Raw genomic sequence first — 16,586 nt, forward strand, 5'->3', positions numbered from 1 at the left:
ATAAAGATCAGGCTTACTAGAGAACCTACAAAAGGACTCTATATGGGCTCTTGGGTACCCCATAATAATAATAATAATAATAATAATAATAATAATAATAATAATAATTTATTTGTGGTTTCCCCAGCCACTCTGGGCAGCTTCCAACAAAGATGAAAAATACACTAAAATGTCACATATTAAAAACTTCGCTGAACAGGGCTGCCTTCAGATGTCTTCTGAATGTCAGGTAGTTGTTTATCGCTTTGACATCTGATGGGAGGGCGTTCCACAGGGCAGGCGCCACTACCGAGAAGGCCCTCTGCCTGGTTCCCTGTAACTTGGCCTCTCGCAGTGAGGGAACCGCCAGAAGGCCCTCAGAGCTGGACCTCAGTGTCCGGGCAGAATGATGGGGGTGGAGACGCTCCTTCAGATATACTGGACCGAAAAGGAGCAGTTTTTCTCTCTCATAACACCGCCACCATCGTATTCCGGCCCTGCCTGGAAGACCTGCCTATCAGTCTACAAACCATAATGTTTATTCCACAAATTCCCCCAGGCTATGCTGAGTTGGGTGTATCGGCAATGCCTCTTCCCTTTTCCTGGTAAAAATAGCTGGCCAGGAAAGAACTGATGGCAGCAAGCCAAGTTATAGCGGGCAAGGAAATGTGGTAGCCCTAAGCAGCCTCAGCAGACCTATATATCCAAAGAGAAGTGAACCATGGCAAGCTTTGGAGTGCCATGTCTTAATTTGCTAATAAAGGGTGCATTGTATCCAATGGCGAAAACTAAGAGTGCTCTTGTGCTCTTCCCATTGGGGCAACTGGTTGGCCACCATGAAAACAGAGTGCTGGACTAGATGTGGGTCATTGGTCTGATCCAGCAGGTGCGTCTTATGTTCTTGCGGTCTCATGTTCACCCATTGGCCACAACAAGCCTTTCCCTCCATACAGTCCTTGATGACCGTGCCTTACAAACTTAGCTTCAAAACCGCTGGCTGAACAGCTTGTACGGTGTCTTTTACATCAACCAACATCTCAGCCAATGACTGGAGAAAGCTAGAAACTCGACTACTACTTCTTTAGTTGAATATGGCAATAGTTTGACACCTGCCCCCTCCCCAGACTGCCTTCAGGTAGATCACCAACATATGTTTACAGTTGCCCAGAGTTCTGAAAAATATTAAAAGAGGAGCCAGATGTTGCTGCATAGAACTATCCTATGAAACTTTGGGCTCTCAAGGTATTGGTATGGGGATGATGGGAACTGTAGTTCAGCAAACATCTGGAGGGCCATAGGTGAGCCATCCCTGCTTATAGGAGATAATTAAATGTATACATCCTCTTTAAAAAGCTCATTCTCTTACCCATTAGGCTATGGCTAACTCTTCACTCTTTGCAATGGAGTTGGTCCAACTTTCCCAAGCAACTCTGTCTCCTACAATCATAGCCTTGCAGCTCTTACTGCCTCTTGATGTCAACTGGAAGCTGAAACTCTCTTTTGATAGGATAGAGTCTATGCCCTAAGTTACTGCATTGGGTTATTCTTCTTGAAAAAGCCAGTTGTGTCCTTTATGACCGGCACAGCTGGGCTGGCTACTGAAAATGTCTCTAGATAAGCAGTTAAGCACCTGAGACTTGGGCAAAACTAAGGGGCACCTGCATAACCATCGGGGGGGGACGGGGGACACAAAGGAGTGACAATAAAATGGTGGGGAAACTCACCTCTGGTGAGGGAAGGGAAAACTATACTTTTATTTAAATGTTCATTTGTGCACCTGAAATGTCACGTGCCATTAAATGTGAGTTTATAGGGATATTGTGCAAAACCAGAAATGTTACACTGATGTGTCAAGGAAGAATTGGTGGTCTTTAAGTTGGCTGCTTCTTGGGAGGAAAGCAATGACAAACCTAGACAGCATCTTAAAAAGCAGAAACATCACCTTGCCAACAAAGGTCCGTATAGTTCAAGCTCTGGTTTTCCCAGTAGTAATGTATGGAAGTGAGAGCTGGACCATCAAGAAGGCTGATCGCCAAAGAATTGATGCTTTTGAATTATGGTGCTGGAGGAGACTCTTGAGAGTCCCATGGACTGCAAGAAGATCAAACGTATCCATTCTTAAGGAAATCAGCCCTGAGTGCTCACTGGAAGGACAGATCCTGAAGCTGAGGCTCCAGTACTTTGGCCACCTCATGAGAAGAGAAGACTCCCTGGAAAAGACCCTGATGTTGGGAAAGATGGAGGGCACAAGGAGAAGGGGACGACAGAGGACGAGATGGTTGGACAGTGTTCTCGAAGCTACCAGCATGAGTTTGACCAAACTGCGGGAGGCAGTGGAAGACAGGAGTGCCTGGCGTGCTCTGGTCATGGGGTCACGAAGAGTCGGACACGACTAAACGACTAAACAGCAACAACAAGTTGGCTGCTAGCTCAAAGGTAGCAGCAGATTGGCTGGTGATCTTTCACTGATGAGAACTTGTTGTTATGAGATGTTATCTGAATGGGCAATTTTAGGAGGTACTGTTTGAGGACACTTCAAGACTGTCCCTAAGTTCAGATGAGATTTAGTTGCCTACCAGCAAACTCAGGTTGTGCAAGTTAGCTGTGATTCCTGCTAGATGGACTACTAGATGACTCTTTGGGTCCCTTCCAACTCTACAATTCTTTGTTTCCAATTCTAGTTGGCCTGGAGATCCTGCATAACAAACCCACCTCCCTGAAACACTAGACTTGTTGTGACCAGTGGAAAGGATGGGCTGGCACTTGCTTTCATACAACATAGCCTAAAGGTAAAGGGACCCCTGACCATTAGGTCCAGTCATGACCGACTCTGGGGTTGCGGCGCTCATCTCGCTTTACTGGCCGATGGAGCTGGCGTTTGTCCGCAGACAGTTTCCGGGTCATGTGGCCAGCATGACCAAGCCACTTCTGGCGAACCAGAGCAGCGCACGGAAATGCCGTTTACCTTCCCGCCGGAGCAGTACCTATTTATCTACTTGCACTTTGACATGCTTTCGAACAGCTAGGTTGGCAGGAGCTGGGACAGAGCAACCTTCTGATCGGCACGTCCTATGCTTTGTGGTTTGACCCACAGCGCCACCCGTGTCCCTACAACATAGCCTAGCCTCCTTGCAAATCAGAGTCATTAAATAACCAACTGCACACCCTCCAACACGTCACAGCTTAAAACTCAGACACGTGTCTTTGGGGGCCACACCCCTGTACGAGTCACGCAACTCACATGAGAGAATGCCCCTTCCCCTGACACACATCTTTCGGGGCTGCGATCTCGTGGGAGCCAGGCGACTCATGCAAGAGCATGGCTCTCAAAAACGGGATGTCCTGCTTAAATCGGGACAGTTGAGGTGTATGCAGCTGTCATGTAAACTCTCTGCAAACAAATTAGGGTGAACGCTCATTACAAAGGCCACCTGGAAGCTTCCTGAGCCTAGTGGTCTCACTCTAGATAGCTATGTGGCAAAACAAAGAAAGGCTCACTGGAAAGAGAACACTGATATTTGTAGCCTGCCTTAAACTGGGGTTTTTCCTGCTTCTTATGCTTGCGGGTGTGTGTGTGTGTGTGTGTGTGTCTCCATAGAATATTGTTTGTCTGTTGGGAGGTGATGCTGCTTAGTAGGCTGGTGCCAACTGTTCTCACAAACTCAGTGTGCAGATTACAAAGACATGATGAATCTCCAGGGATCTCTCCCATTGCAGGGGAACAGAGAGATGTAAGTAAAAATAACTGCTCCTTTTCCCTTATGGGGTACCCAAGAGCCCACATAGAGTCCTTTTGTAGGTTCTCTATCGGTAGGAGAAAATAGCAGAGGCCAACCAGAAAATTTTGAGAAGCAAAGCAGTTAGTAAGCCTGATCTTTATTAAAGCTGATGCAACAGGGTGCTCCCCACACACACAGAAGAGAGAGGACGACCCAGAACAAAGGTGTGCCCACCCTTATATAGATGTTTTAAATTGCCTGCCCTGGAGTCCAAGACCACCCCCAGAAACACCATACATACATCACAAAAGGGGTGTAGCGCAAGACCACCCCCCAGATACAGCATACCTACATCGCAGAAAAGGTGGTCTACAACAGAAATCTGAGTGCGTCGTTTTTACCCTGTCTGCCAGGTTACCTGTTAATGGTCACTTGACTGGATTACCTGGGGAGCCTGGCCATCCTTTTGTAACGATAATACTTAATTCCTGAGCCAGGTCACAGGCTCACCCTATTCACACCTTAAATGTGCCCTTAAGGCAGGATTTGTGAGGACAGAGACAATGGGGAGGTTTCTGCATTTCCTTTGACCTTGTAGAGAAATATTTGAGTTGACTGAAAGAGTCAAAATGGCTTTAGGACTTTTCCTGTGGGTTTTGGACATGTGGTTTATATATTTATATATGTGTTTGCTTGGTACATTTGTGAACATTTATTATATATATATATAAAAGACCTAAAAATTCTTATAACAAGACCCTCAAAGGAGGCCAACCCTTAAACCACTGGGGGGGGGTCTTTGTGAACCCCATACAGAGAAAATTTAAGCTACCCGATACCAAGATGACAGCATCTTCAACACCAAAGGGAGAGGGGAGAGTGCAAGGTTAAAGCAGAGGTTGTTGAAAACTCTCTGCATTTGTGTGATTTCAAATGTATTCACCTCAAGCACCAAAATGTCTTGGAGAGCACCTTGACCCAAAAACAGCCATACCTTTACGAATAATAATATTGTCAAAATTTGCTCTCTGCAGCTTCCAGCACAGGCACCCGTGGCCCTCAATCTGATGAGGTTAAGCAAGGCGTGAGCCCCAGATGGTGTTGAAAAGCTCCGTGCTGAGTTAAATGAGGAGCTTTCAGAGCAGGGCCTCTGAAAGCCACAAACCCAGGCGCTGAAGAACAACAGTCACCAAACATTCCCAGCATCCATCACTTTCGGGCTCATGTTGTCGTTTGCTGTGGCAACTCCTTATCTCCGCAGAGATTAGAGTCTTCTCAATCACTACTTGCACAGATTTTATTGTGGGATCCATTTCCTGAGCTGTCACCACCACCACCACAGCTCAGGCAGAGTCAAAAGGGACAAAAGGAGCACGGCTGCAAGTTTGCACTGACCAAAGTGCCAGAACCGCAGCCTAAATTTTAGACCCTGTGGTACTCTAACCCAGGGGTAGGCAACCTAAGGCCCGGGGGCTGAATCCGGCCCATGGGCGGTCCAGGAATCAGCGTGTTTTTACATGAGTAGAATGTGTCCATTTATTTAAAATGCATCTCTGGGTTATTTGTCGGGCATAGGAATTCATTCATTCATTTATTTATTTTTCAAAATATAGTCCAGCCCCCCACAATGTCTGAGGGACAGTGGACCGGCCCCCTGCTGAAAAAGTTTGCTGACCCCTGCTCTAGTGCGTGCTATGGAGTGGGACCGTCCCCTGAAGCAACAGGAGGGCAGATCTGAAGAGAAGGGAAACAGGGAACTTCAGAGAAACCATAAAAGGCAACTTAACTAAAGGTAAAGTAAAGGTACCCCTGCCCGTACGGGCCAGTCTTGACAGACTCTAGGGTTGTGCGCTCATCTCACTCTAGAGGCCAGGAGCCAGCGCTGTCCGCAGACACTTCCGGGTCACGTGGCCAGTGTGACATCGCTGCTCTGGCGAGCCAGAGCCGCACACGGAATGCCGTTTACCTTCCCGCTAGTAAGCGGTCCCTATTTATCTACTTGCACCCAAGAGTGCTTTCGAACTGCTAGGTTGGCAGGCGCTGGGACCGAACAACGGGAGCGCACCCCACCGCGGGGATTCGAACCGCCGACCTTTCGATCGGCAAGCCCTAGGTGCTGAGGCTTTTACCCACAGCGCCACCCGCGTAATTCATTATAGAACTAAAAGAACAAGGAGTCATAGGAACATAGGAAGCGGCCCCATCCAGCGTCAGACCCTTGGGTCCACTTAGCTCAGTATTGCGTACAACTGGTTCTCTCCCATCTCCCTGCAGATGCCCTTGAATCTGGAAATGTCTTCATTAGGTATGGTAGACAAATTTGATGTATAGGGGGTATATTACCCCGGTGAAATTAGCTAAAATGTATAAAACAAGTAATAAATGTTGGAAATGTAAAGAAAAGGAAGGAACTTTTTATCACATGTGGTGGGAATGTAAAAAAAGTGAAAAACGTCTGGGCAATGATATATAATGAGATGAAAAAGATGTTGAAATATTCATTTATTAAGAAACCATTTTTACTTGGCATTGTGGGAGATGAGATTAATAGACAGGATTGTAAATTGTTTTTATATGCAATGACGGCAGCAAGAATATTATTGGCACAAAAATGGAAGGAAGAAAAACTACCAACAAAAGAAGAACGGCGAATGAAACTGATGGGCTATGCAGAATTGGATAAATTAACTGGAAGCAATCAAAACCTGCGGGACCAGAGATTCTTAGAAGACTGGAGTAAATATATGAACTATTTGAAAAGTAATAGTAATGAACAGTAGGACTGCAAGACGTTTTGTAAGGAGAATTATCTGAAATATTGCAAGAAAGGCTATGAGGAGCATTATTAGTTAATGATAATTAGGAGTAATAGATATATTAAGAAATGCAGAATAAGTGATAAAGAACCGAAAATCATCAGAGGTGTTGACGGAAGTCTAAAACATTGTATAAGATAAGAAGTTATGTTATCTGATGGTTGGAAATTATATGTTAAAAAAACTAAAATATATCTATATGAAGATGAGGATATTCATGGAGGAAACTGATGGTAACAAGGCTTTTGAATATCAGGTGCTGGAAATCTCAGGAGGGGAGAGTGCTCTGGTGTTTATGTCCTTGCAGTTTTCCCACAGACCTCTGGTTTTCCACTGTGAGAACAGGGTGCTGGACTAGATTGGCTTGACCCAACAGGCTCTTCTGGTGTTCTTTATGTGGCGCTGGAGTGTTGAGGTTGAGGAACTGACTGGCACACTTCCGAATGTGAGGTGGAGGTGCAAAATCACATTTGTGAATACAGTGGTGCCTCGCAAGACGAAAAGAATCTGTTCTGCGAGTCTCTTCGTCTTGCGGTTTTTTTCGTCTTGCGAAGCAAGCCCATTAGCGGATTAGCGCTATTAGCGCTATTAGTGGTTTAGCGGCTATTAGCGGCTATTAGCGGCTATTAAAGGCTTAAGGGATTAGCGGATTAGCTGCTAAAAGGCTATTAGCAGCTTAGTGCCTTAGAAAAAGGGGGTGGGGAGCGGGGGAAAAACCCCCAGGAATCGCAAGACATTTTCGTCTTGCGAAGCAAGCCCATAGCAAATTCGATTTGCGAAGCACCTCCAAAACAGAAAACCCTTTCGTCTAGTGGGTTTTCCGTCTTGCGAGGCATTCGTCTTGCGGGGCACCATTGTACAGTCATACCTCGGGTCGAAGTTGCTTCAGGTTGAGCACTTTCGGGTTGCACTCTGCAGCAACCCGGAAGTGACAGAAGGCATTGCTTCCGGGTTTCGCCACTCACGCATGCGCAGATGGTCAAAATGATGTCACGCACATGCGCAGAAGCGGCGAATTGCGACCCAGGCAGACGCAGGTTGCATTTACTTCAGGATGCGAATGGGGCTCTGGAACGGATCCCATTCGTATGCAGAGGTACTACTGTGTTCTCTCTGGGCTGAAAAACTCCCCATAGTTTTTTTAAAAAAGAACTAGCACAACAGGGAATTGGCTAGGCTGGAACCCCTTTCTCCAAAACGCATTTCTTGTTGATATGAGAGCACATTCAGAATCAGTGCCCCTCCCTGACATTTGAAATGGAATACAGTGGTACCTCGGGTTAAGTACTTAATTCGTTCTGGAGGTCCGTTCTTAACCTGAAACTGTTCTTAACCTGAAGCCCCACTTTAGCTAATGGAGCCTCCTGCTGCCGCCGCGCCGTTGGAGCACGATTTCTGTTCTTATCCTGAAGCAAAGCTCCTAACCTGAAGCACTTTTTCTGGGTTAGCAGAGTTTGTAACCTGAAGCATATGTAACCCGAGGTACCACTGTAGTCCACTCATCCTGCCTCATGCATGGTAGACCAGGTCTTCTGTTCAGCTCCTTATGAGGCCTTACGCATGAGAGAGAGGGAGACGTGAGCAACACTCGTGCGATAACATGGGAGCCTGCAACTTTTCCACAATGCTCTTGACTCCCTGCCAAGGTCCTGGTGACACTCGAGCTTCCTGTTTTGCGCTCCCCAAGTTTCCAAACCCTCACATACAAATGTACTGAAGGGTGTTGCTTACCTCAGTGCAACGACAGCACTGGGACAGCAGACGCAGCCAGATCCACAGCCTTATCTCCTTCCCAGGAGGCCGTTTCCCCATGCGCAAGCTTGGTGCTGATGTTCCGACGTTCTGCGCAGAGGTCAGAAGTGAAGGCACAAGGCATGGGCTCCACCTGGTTGATGATGATGCCCACAATGCTGTGTGAACTGGGCTCAAAAGGCAAGGCATGGGAAAATAAAATGGAGTTACAGAAATATTATAAGATTTATGAATGTTAGAATGACATCGGATGGAGGTTAAAAGGTTATTAGCAACAATGCGGTGAAGGAGTATGGAAAATTTGAAGGTTAAAAGATGTAAAATTTAAAGGTTTAATATATGAAGATATTAAGATAAAGAATAAGATGCATCAAGATGTTAAAATAAGGATTAAGATAAGATAGAGGGAAGGGATTTGCTGATTAAATATTTGAACTGGAATACAGTGAAGGGAGGTGTGGGGAAGTTTGGGAAATAAGTAAACGCAAGGAATATTATGAAAATGGAATTGTTTTTATTTGTTTTTCTTTTTGTTTTTGTACTTTTCTATTTTCTTTCTTTCTTTTTTCTTATGTAAAAATCTTAATAAAGTATTATAAAAAAAGGGAAAATAAAATGGAGGTGGAAGAGGAAAGAGTGAACCAAAAGCAAAAAAAAGGGGGGGCACCCTATTTCATTTCGTTTTTAAAAAAGGAATTTCCCAAGGTTGCCAGGGAAGAGGAAAATTAGCAACAACTCATGCTCAGGGGAGCAGATGCCAAATTCTCTCACGTGTGTCCTAGTTTCTTTAATAAGAAATGAACCCGATGCCCCCCCCCCCCGTTCCAGCTGTGGAAAATATCTCTCTGGATGCAGCAACAAGCCAGCCGGCAGGGGCTTGCAGAGCCAAATTCCCTCCTTCCCAGTTCCCGTCATCGGCACGTTGTGTCAAGAGGGCTGAAATATCGCACCGCGGTTTTTACACGTGATAAGTCAAATTTTCACAAGCTTCACCAGCTGCTGCAGATGATAGCACCGCCTAGAAGACAGCCTACACCCCCCCCCAGCTACGCCCAAATTCTGAATGTCCAAATTCGGACGGGGCAGGTTCTGCAAGTTGGAAGACCTGGTGGCGCTTTTTATGGCCATCAATAGCAGCATAAGAACATCGGAAGAGCCCGCTGGATCAGGCCAGTGTCCCACCTAGTCCAGCATCCTATTCTCAAAGTGACCCCCCCCCCAGATGCCCCCATGGGAAACCCACTGCAAGCAGGACCCGAGCACAAGAAATCTGTCACCTCCCCCTTCCAGCAAAGGGTGTTCAGAAGCATCTTTGCCTCTGAATGTGAAGGCAGACTGTAGCCATTAGGTTATTGGTATGAGCTATCTTGTGCATGGACACTTCTTCAGATACAGTGGTACCTCGGGTTAAGTACTTAATTCGTTCCAGAGGTCCGTTCTTAACCCGAAACTGTTCTTAATCTGAAGCACCACTTTAGCTAATGGGGCCTCCTGCTGCTGCCGTGCTACCGGAGCACAATTTCTGTTCTCATCCTGAAGCAAAGTTCTTAACCCAAGGTACTATTTCTGGGTTAGCGGAGTCTGTAACCTGAAGCGTATGTAACCTGAGGTACGACTGTACACTGAAACAGAAGTCACCAGACCCTTATATATAGTGAGAGGGTGGGGACGGGTATTACTCAGAAGGGCATGGGAATGGGTAGTTGGCTGATAGGTGTGGTAAACTTGTTGATGACTGTAAATGACTGCAATTGGTCTTAAAGGAAAAAGCAAGGGGAGAGATGGCTAAAAATAGCTTATCATGTATAATGAGATAAGAATCCAATGTCTCTATTCAGACCGGGTCTCTCCATGGTTTTAGGTTTGGTAATAAGTTTGAACTTAGCAACTTCTCTTTCCAGTCTATTTCTGAAATTCTTTTGTAATAATAAGACAGCTACTTGGAGATCTCCTGGGAGACTGAAGTGTTCTCCTACTGGTTTCTCTGCCTTGTGATTCCTGATATCAGAACAAACCAATAACAAACTTAGATGGTCTCTAAGGTGCTACTGGAAGGAATTTTTTTATTTTGTTTTGACTACGGCAGACCAACATGGCTGTTGTTGTTGTTTAGTCGTGTCCGACTCTTCGTGACCCCATGGACCAGAGCACACCAGGCCCTCCTGTCTTCCACTGCCTCCCGCAGTTTGGTCAAACTCATGCTGGTAGCTTCGAGAACACCGTCCAACCATCTCATCCTCTGTCGTCCCCTTCTCCTTGCGCCTGCCATCTTTCCCAACATCAGGGTCTTTTCCAGGGAGTCTTCTCTTCTCCTGAGGTGGCCAAAGTATTGGAGTCTCAGCTTCAGGATCTGTCCTTCCAGCGAGCACTCAGGGCTGATTTCCTTAAGAATGGATGCGTTTGATCTTCTTGCAGTCCATGGGACTCTCAAGAGTCTCCTCCAGCACCAGAATTCAAAAGCACCCATTCTTCGGCGACCAGCCTTCTTTATGGTCCAGCTCTCCCTTCCATACATCACTACTGGGAACACCATAGCTTTAACTATACGGACCTTTGTTGGCAAGGCTACATTTTCTCTGTCTTGCGTCTTCCAGCATTCGGCTTCCTTGGATGCCCATGAGTTCTAGCGTTCTGAGAGAGGGAGAAAACCTCTCCAGCTCAAAACTTCAAAGTCCCAAATGCTGCCAGCTTTATTCGTAGGGCAGCTGTCCCGCCCCCTTGATCATTTTGGCTGCCCTTTTTCCAACCCTGCAATATCTGCTTTGAGGTGAGGCGGCCAGAACTGTACAGAGTATTCCAAGCATGGCTGCACCATAGATTTGTGAAACGGCATCATGACACTGACAGTTTTATTTTCACTTCTTTCTCACTTTGAGGCATATGGGGGCCAGGCCTGCAATGCACACAAAACGCCAATTTAATATTGATAGAAGATAAGGCAAAGGTTGAAGTCGCCAGGCTGCATGTGGCAAGGATGGGAAGTCTCCAGATACCCGCTCTGTTTTTGCAAGAGCCAATCTTTAAGTGTGGCGGCATCTGCAGTTTGGAACTCTCTGCCGACTGATATCAGGCAGATGCCAGCTAAAAACATTTTTATTTAGAAAAGCCTACCTAGCTACAGTCGTACCTTGGATCCCAAACGCCTTGTGAGTCTAATGTTTTAGCTCCCGAGCTCTGCAAACCCAGGAGTGTTCCGGTTTGCAAACGTTTTTTGGAACCAGAATGTCTGACGCAGCTTCTGATTCGCTGCAGGAGCTTGCTGCAGTCAATCGGAAGCCATGCCTTGGTTTCCGAACATTTTGAAAGTCGAACAGACTTCCAGAGCGGATTCCGTTCGACTTCCGAGGTACCACTGTATTTAGAAAGTTGTTGCGAGTTTTAATGTCCATTGTTATTTTCACTTTTGGAAAGTCTTACATTGCTACTGTTAATTTTTCTTACAGATCGTTTTGTTGCTTTATCATTCTTGTAAACTGCTTTGTGTATGTGTGGTTCCCCCCCCCCCATACACACAATCAAGCGGCGAATACATTTCATGAAATTAGTAAATAAAGTGAAACAACTTATCAGGTGGGGAGAGGCCTGGGGAATATGCTCTAAAGCACCTTTCCCAATGTGGCGCCCTTCCAGGCGTTTTCTACTGCAGCTCCATGCATCAGCCAAAACATCTGGGGAGCACCAGGTTGAGGAACGCTGCAATCTAAAGATTTGCTCCATATACCAGCAGCTGTGACAATTCCCTGAGAAAACAGGCCCAGCACATCCAAGATCCTCAGCGTTGGAGGGCATGTTTTCATCTACCAGATGTTGTAGTGCAAGTTTCAGGAAGGTCACTGGCCCCAAGGGATGACCTCTCTATAAATATAATAGCCATTAGCAGTTCAAACTTCCCACTGCCTTGACCTTCTGGCTGCAAATAAACTCTCTGCATACGATTCTTATAAACCCTGTGGATTTTAAGCGGGGGACGCAGAAATAATTCAAAGAGGTTAGTGCCACTCTTTAGAAACAGACACGTTTTCATGCAGCCCTATCTGCAGAGGAAGTGGTGAAATTTCTAAGCTTATGCTAAACGAACACCCACTTGGCCTGGTCTCAGAGCCTTTTGCTGCAGAGGCAAGCTCTCGTGCGTCAGGAAAAATAAATGTGCTGCTGGCCTGCTAAGGAAAATGTTTTGAAATGTGAGCAAAGCCCATTGTTAACTCTTCATCACCAGATGCCTTCATGTCTTTCTCTTACAGGCTTTCGGTTGGCGAACCTATTCACCTACACAAAGTACATGGAGCACTAACCAGGTGGGGCATAGGATCACAGAACTGTAGCCTTGAAAGGGACCCAAGGGGTCATCTGGTCCGACCCCCTGAAATTCAGGAATAACAGCTAGAGGACTCTTGAGTACAAAAAAAAGAGTAGAGCAGAGCTCATAGAACATTTCAAGAACTGTTTGAACACAAACTGTCAGAGACTTTATACAGAGATGAAACCATCATTTTTATGTGCCAGTATTTCTTCCAGCATAGGAGGAAACCTCTTTGAGGTTAAATCTCTTCATCACTTCAGCAGTTTTGTGTCTCCGCCAGACTCCCACAGGACTAGAACCTCGATCCGCTCTTTGGGGCTGCTTAATACCTTAAAGCTATCCAGCCAGCCTTGAAGGCACATATCCATTGTTTGCAACAACTGGACATTTTCACACACACATTTCTTCATTTAAAAAAAGGTAACAGTTCAAGGGTTGGGTGTAAAGCTTCAATACACTGTGTTTAGGTGTGTAATATTTGCTCATCTGACAACTGGGCAACGTTTTGTTTCATTTCAGCTCTGAACAAAACACCAGAGTGTGAAAGTAGACAAAGACTTTTCAGTGTCAAGTATCTGTGGGACTCCTTCATAGAATCATAGAGTTGGAATAGACCACAAGGGCCATCGAGTCCAACCCCCTGCCAAGCAGGAAACACCATCAGAGCACTCCTGACATATGGTTGTCAAGCCTCTGCTTAAAGACCTCCAAAGAAGGAGACTCCACCACACTCCTTGGCAGCAAATTCCACTGTCGAACAGCTCTTACTGTCAGGAAGTTCTTCCTCATGTTTAGGTGGAATCTTCTTTCGTGTAGTTTGGATCCATTGCTCCGTGTCCGCTTCTCTGGAGCAGCAGAAAACAACCTTTCTCCCTCCTCTATGTGACATCCTTTTATATATTTGAACATGACTATCATATCACCCCTTAACCTCCTCTTCTCCAGGCTAAACATGCCCAGCTCCCTTAGCCGTTCCTCATAAGGCATCGTTTCCAGGCCTTTGACCATTTCGGTTGCCCTCCTCTGGACACGTTCCAGTTTGTCAGTGTCCTTCTTGAACTGTGGTGCCCAGAACTGGACACAGTACTCCAGGTGAGTACTTCAGTCCAGGGCAGTCTTTCCCCAAGCGCCAGGTGTTTTGGACTTCAGACCCCATTGGCCACAGCCAGTGAGTATAAAATAGAAAGTACCATCAAACAAAAGAAGGCAACAGCTAACTGGGTTGACACTGCTTTCAGTCAAAGTTGGGGGGGGGGGCATACAGCAGGGTGGCCAGCACCAAAATTAGAATGGGAAATAAATTGTTGGACTCACAAGACCACCGTCATGGAGGATGCAGGGGGCGAAAGACCCTCTGTGTCCCTTTCAACTCTACAATTGTGTAAATCTACAAGGTTTCTAAATTGGGACGGGGGGGGGCACTTCGGAGAGTTAATAATAATAATAATAATTTATTATTTATACCCCGCCCATCTGGCTAGGTTTCCCCAGCCACTCTGGGCAGCTTCCAACAAAATATTAAAATACAATAATCTATTAAACATCAAAAGCTTCCCTAAACAGGGCTGCCTTCAGATGTCTTCTAAAAGTCTGGTAGTTGTTTTTCTCTTTGACATCTGGTGGGAGGGCGTTCCACAGGGCGGGTGCCTCTACTGAGAACAGTCTGGGAAGACTCTCTCACAGAGAGAAGCATTCATCACCCCACGAAGCCCATCGCCCAGCCCTTTCCGGCTAGCTTTCATAAGCCAGGATGGGCAAGGTTCAAGGAGACAGGTGGTTGGTTTCACTCGTCCAAGCAGCCTGTCCACATCCTCAGAGGTAACAGACTGGAATTGATCCTATGCAACTTGACTAGACAGGACTCTCCCGCCCCGGCCCTGCTCCCACGGTGGAGTCTACCTCTTCCCGAATCTGGGTGACTTTATCTGCAAAAAACTTTGCAAAATCATTGCAGGAGATCATGTGGCCCCTACTGGGCCCTGATGGAGCAGGTGGTTCCCCTAAATTGCGAACCACCTGAAAGAGTCTCCTGCTGCTGTTTTCTGCAGATGCAATAGAGGCGGTGAAGAAAGTCTTCTTTGCCATCGCCACTGCCACCTGGTAGGCTCGACATTGAGCTCTAACTCGTGTCAGGTCAGCTTCAGAATGAGTTATCCGCCACCGGCGCTCTAGCTGTCTCAGCGATTGTTTCATTGCCCTCAGATCCATGGAAAACCACAGGGCTGAACGGGCTCCATGCAATCGGAGAGGGCACTTCGGAGCCAAATAGTCAATAGCCCTGGTCAATAGCCTTTCTCCCTCAGCTCCCACTCCTCCCATGTAAATCCACCTGGGTGCCAAAGCAGAGCCTCTTGCCCTCTGACTTGATCCAGCTCTTCCTCAGATGGCAAGTCTGCTCACGCCTTTTTCATGCCGTGGCATTGCAGGATGGCAGAGGCTTCACTGGGGCCCTGGCAAGGGAACTGGACCTGCCCTTCCTGATAGTGGTGCCCTTCCTATCAGGAACTGGATCCTAGCCTGCACCCAGCTTTGGCTAATGGGGATGCAGGCTGGGGGCTTGGGCTGTGCCAGGGGCAGAGCCAACAGAGCAGGTAGGCTTCCCTTGCCCATTTAAGCAGCCCACACCTGGGGCACTACCTATTTGTTCCTTCGCTGAGTTTTTCCCCTGACCACCCACACTCGGTTTAAGCTGATAGTCGATGACTTTGCTGTGGCTACGGTGGTCATCGTTCTTTAAGGGGCCAGGTAGGAATTTGCCCACTGGGCTAATTGGCCCTGACCTGGTGGTTTTGTCTACCTCATAGCAATCATCGCAACTGATTGGGCATTGGGGTAATCCTTTGTTTTGGATGGAGGGCAGGTTGTGGTCTTTGCCTACCCCTCCAAATGCTGGGGTATCCTGTTAAAGAGATCCGGGGGGGAGTGGCCATGTCCACATGCCCAGGGGGGCCAGGACCGAAGGCACCCCCCCCAGATGGCAGGCCCTGCAAGGGCCACTGTGGCGTTTGCCCACCTATGTGTGTGACATCATACTGGGTTCATACGGAAAGGGTTAACTAATTGTAAAATGACTAACCAATTGGAACCCAGGGGGCAGAGTTAACTGTGTATAACTGTGTATAATATAACTGTGTATAATTACAGAGGGTTTTTGGAGGAGTTAGAGTTAGGGTGGTTGAGAAGACAGTCTGGAGTTAGAAGAGACAGAGAAGATAAGTCTGTAGGTTGGGCTAGTCTGGTGTGACAGAAGGAGAGAATTTGTTAAGAGGAGTCAGTCAAACAGTTGAGATAATCAGTCAGAAGGTATTAGGAAGGTAAAGGTAAAGGTAAAGGGACCCCTGACCATTAGGTCCAGTCATGGCCGACTCTGGGGTTGCGGCGCTCATCTCGCTTTACTGGCCGAGGGAGCCAGCGTACAGCTTCCGGGTCATGTGGGCAGCATGACTAAGCCGCTTCTGGCGAACCAGAGCAGCGCACGGAAACGCCGTTTACCTTCCCGCCAGAGCGGTACCTATTTATCTACTTGCACTTTGATGTGCTTTCGAACTGCTAGGTTGGCAGGAGAAGGTACAGGCCAGTAAAGAAACTAAAGTTAAGATACCGACAGGAATATTATCTGGGATACCATAAACTTGTTAATGTTTGTAAAATAAACTTGTTTTTTTTGGTTCACTTTTAACAACTGACTGGACTCAGTGTTTTACCAGAGAGTAACTGGTTGGTGGCAGCGGGGAAGCGAGCACAGTGGTGGCACAGGGGTCAATAGACCATTAAACGTCCGGGGACCCTGTGGGATCGCCACAGCCACCCTATTGGATGTAAGTCCGGATTGACCACGCATCACTTCCAGCAGGCGGCCGGAAGTATTTTGATTGCCCCATGCCTAAGCCAAACCTCTTTCATCTGTATTCAGTAAAGTTGTGGCCTGTTTTAACCCCCCAAAAAACCAGCCTCATTGGTCTCTTATTTGCATGAGTTGGGGTATGGGAACCCTATGCCTGGTCCTGCAATCAAGCAGGA

The sequence above is a fragment of the Podarcis tiliguerta genome (assembly GCF_965153285.1).
Source record: "Podarcis tiliguerta genome assembly, chromosome: 8".
NCBI lineage: Eukaryota > Metazoa > Chordata > Lepidosauria > Squamata > Lacertidae > Podarcis > Podarcis tiliguerta.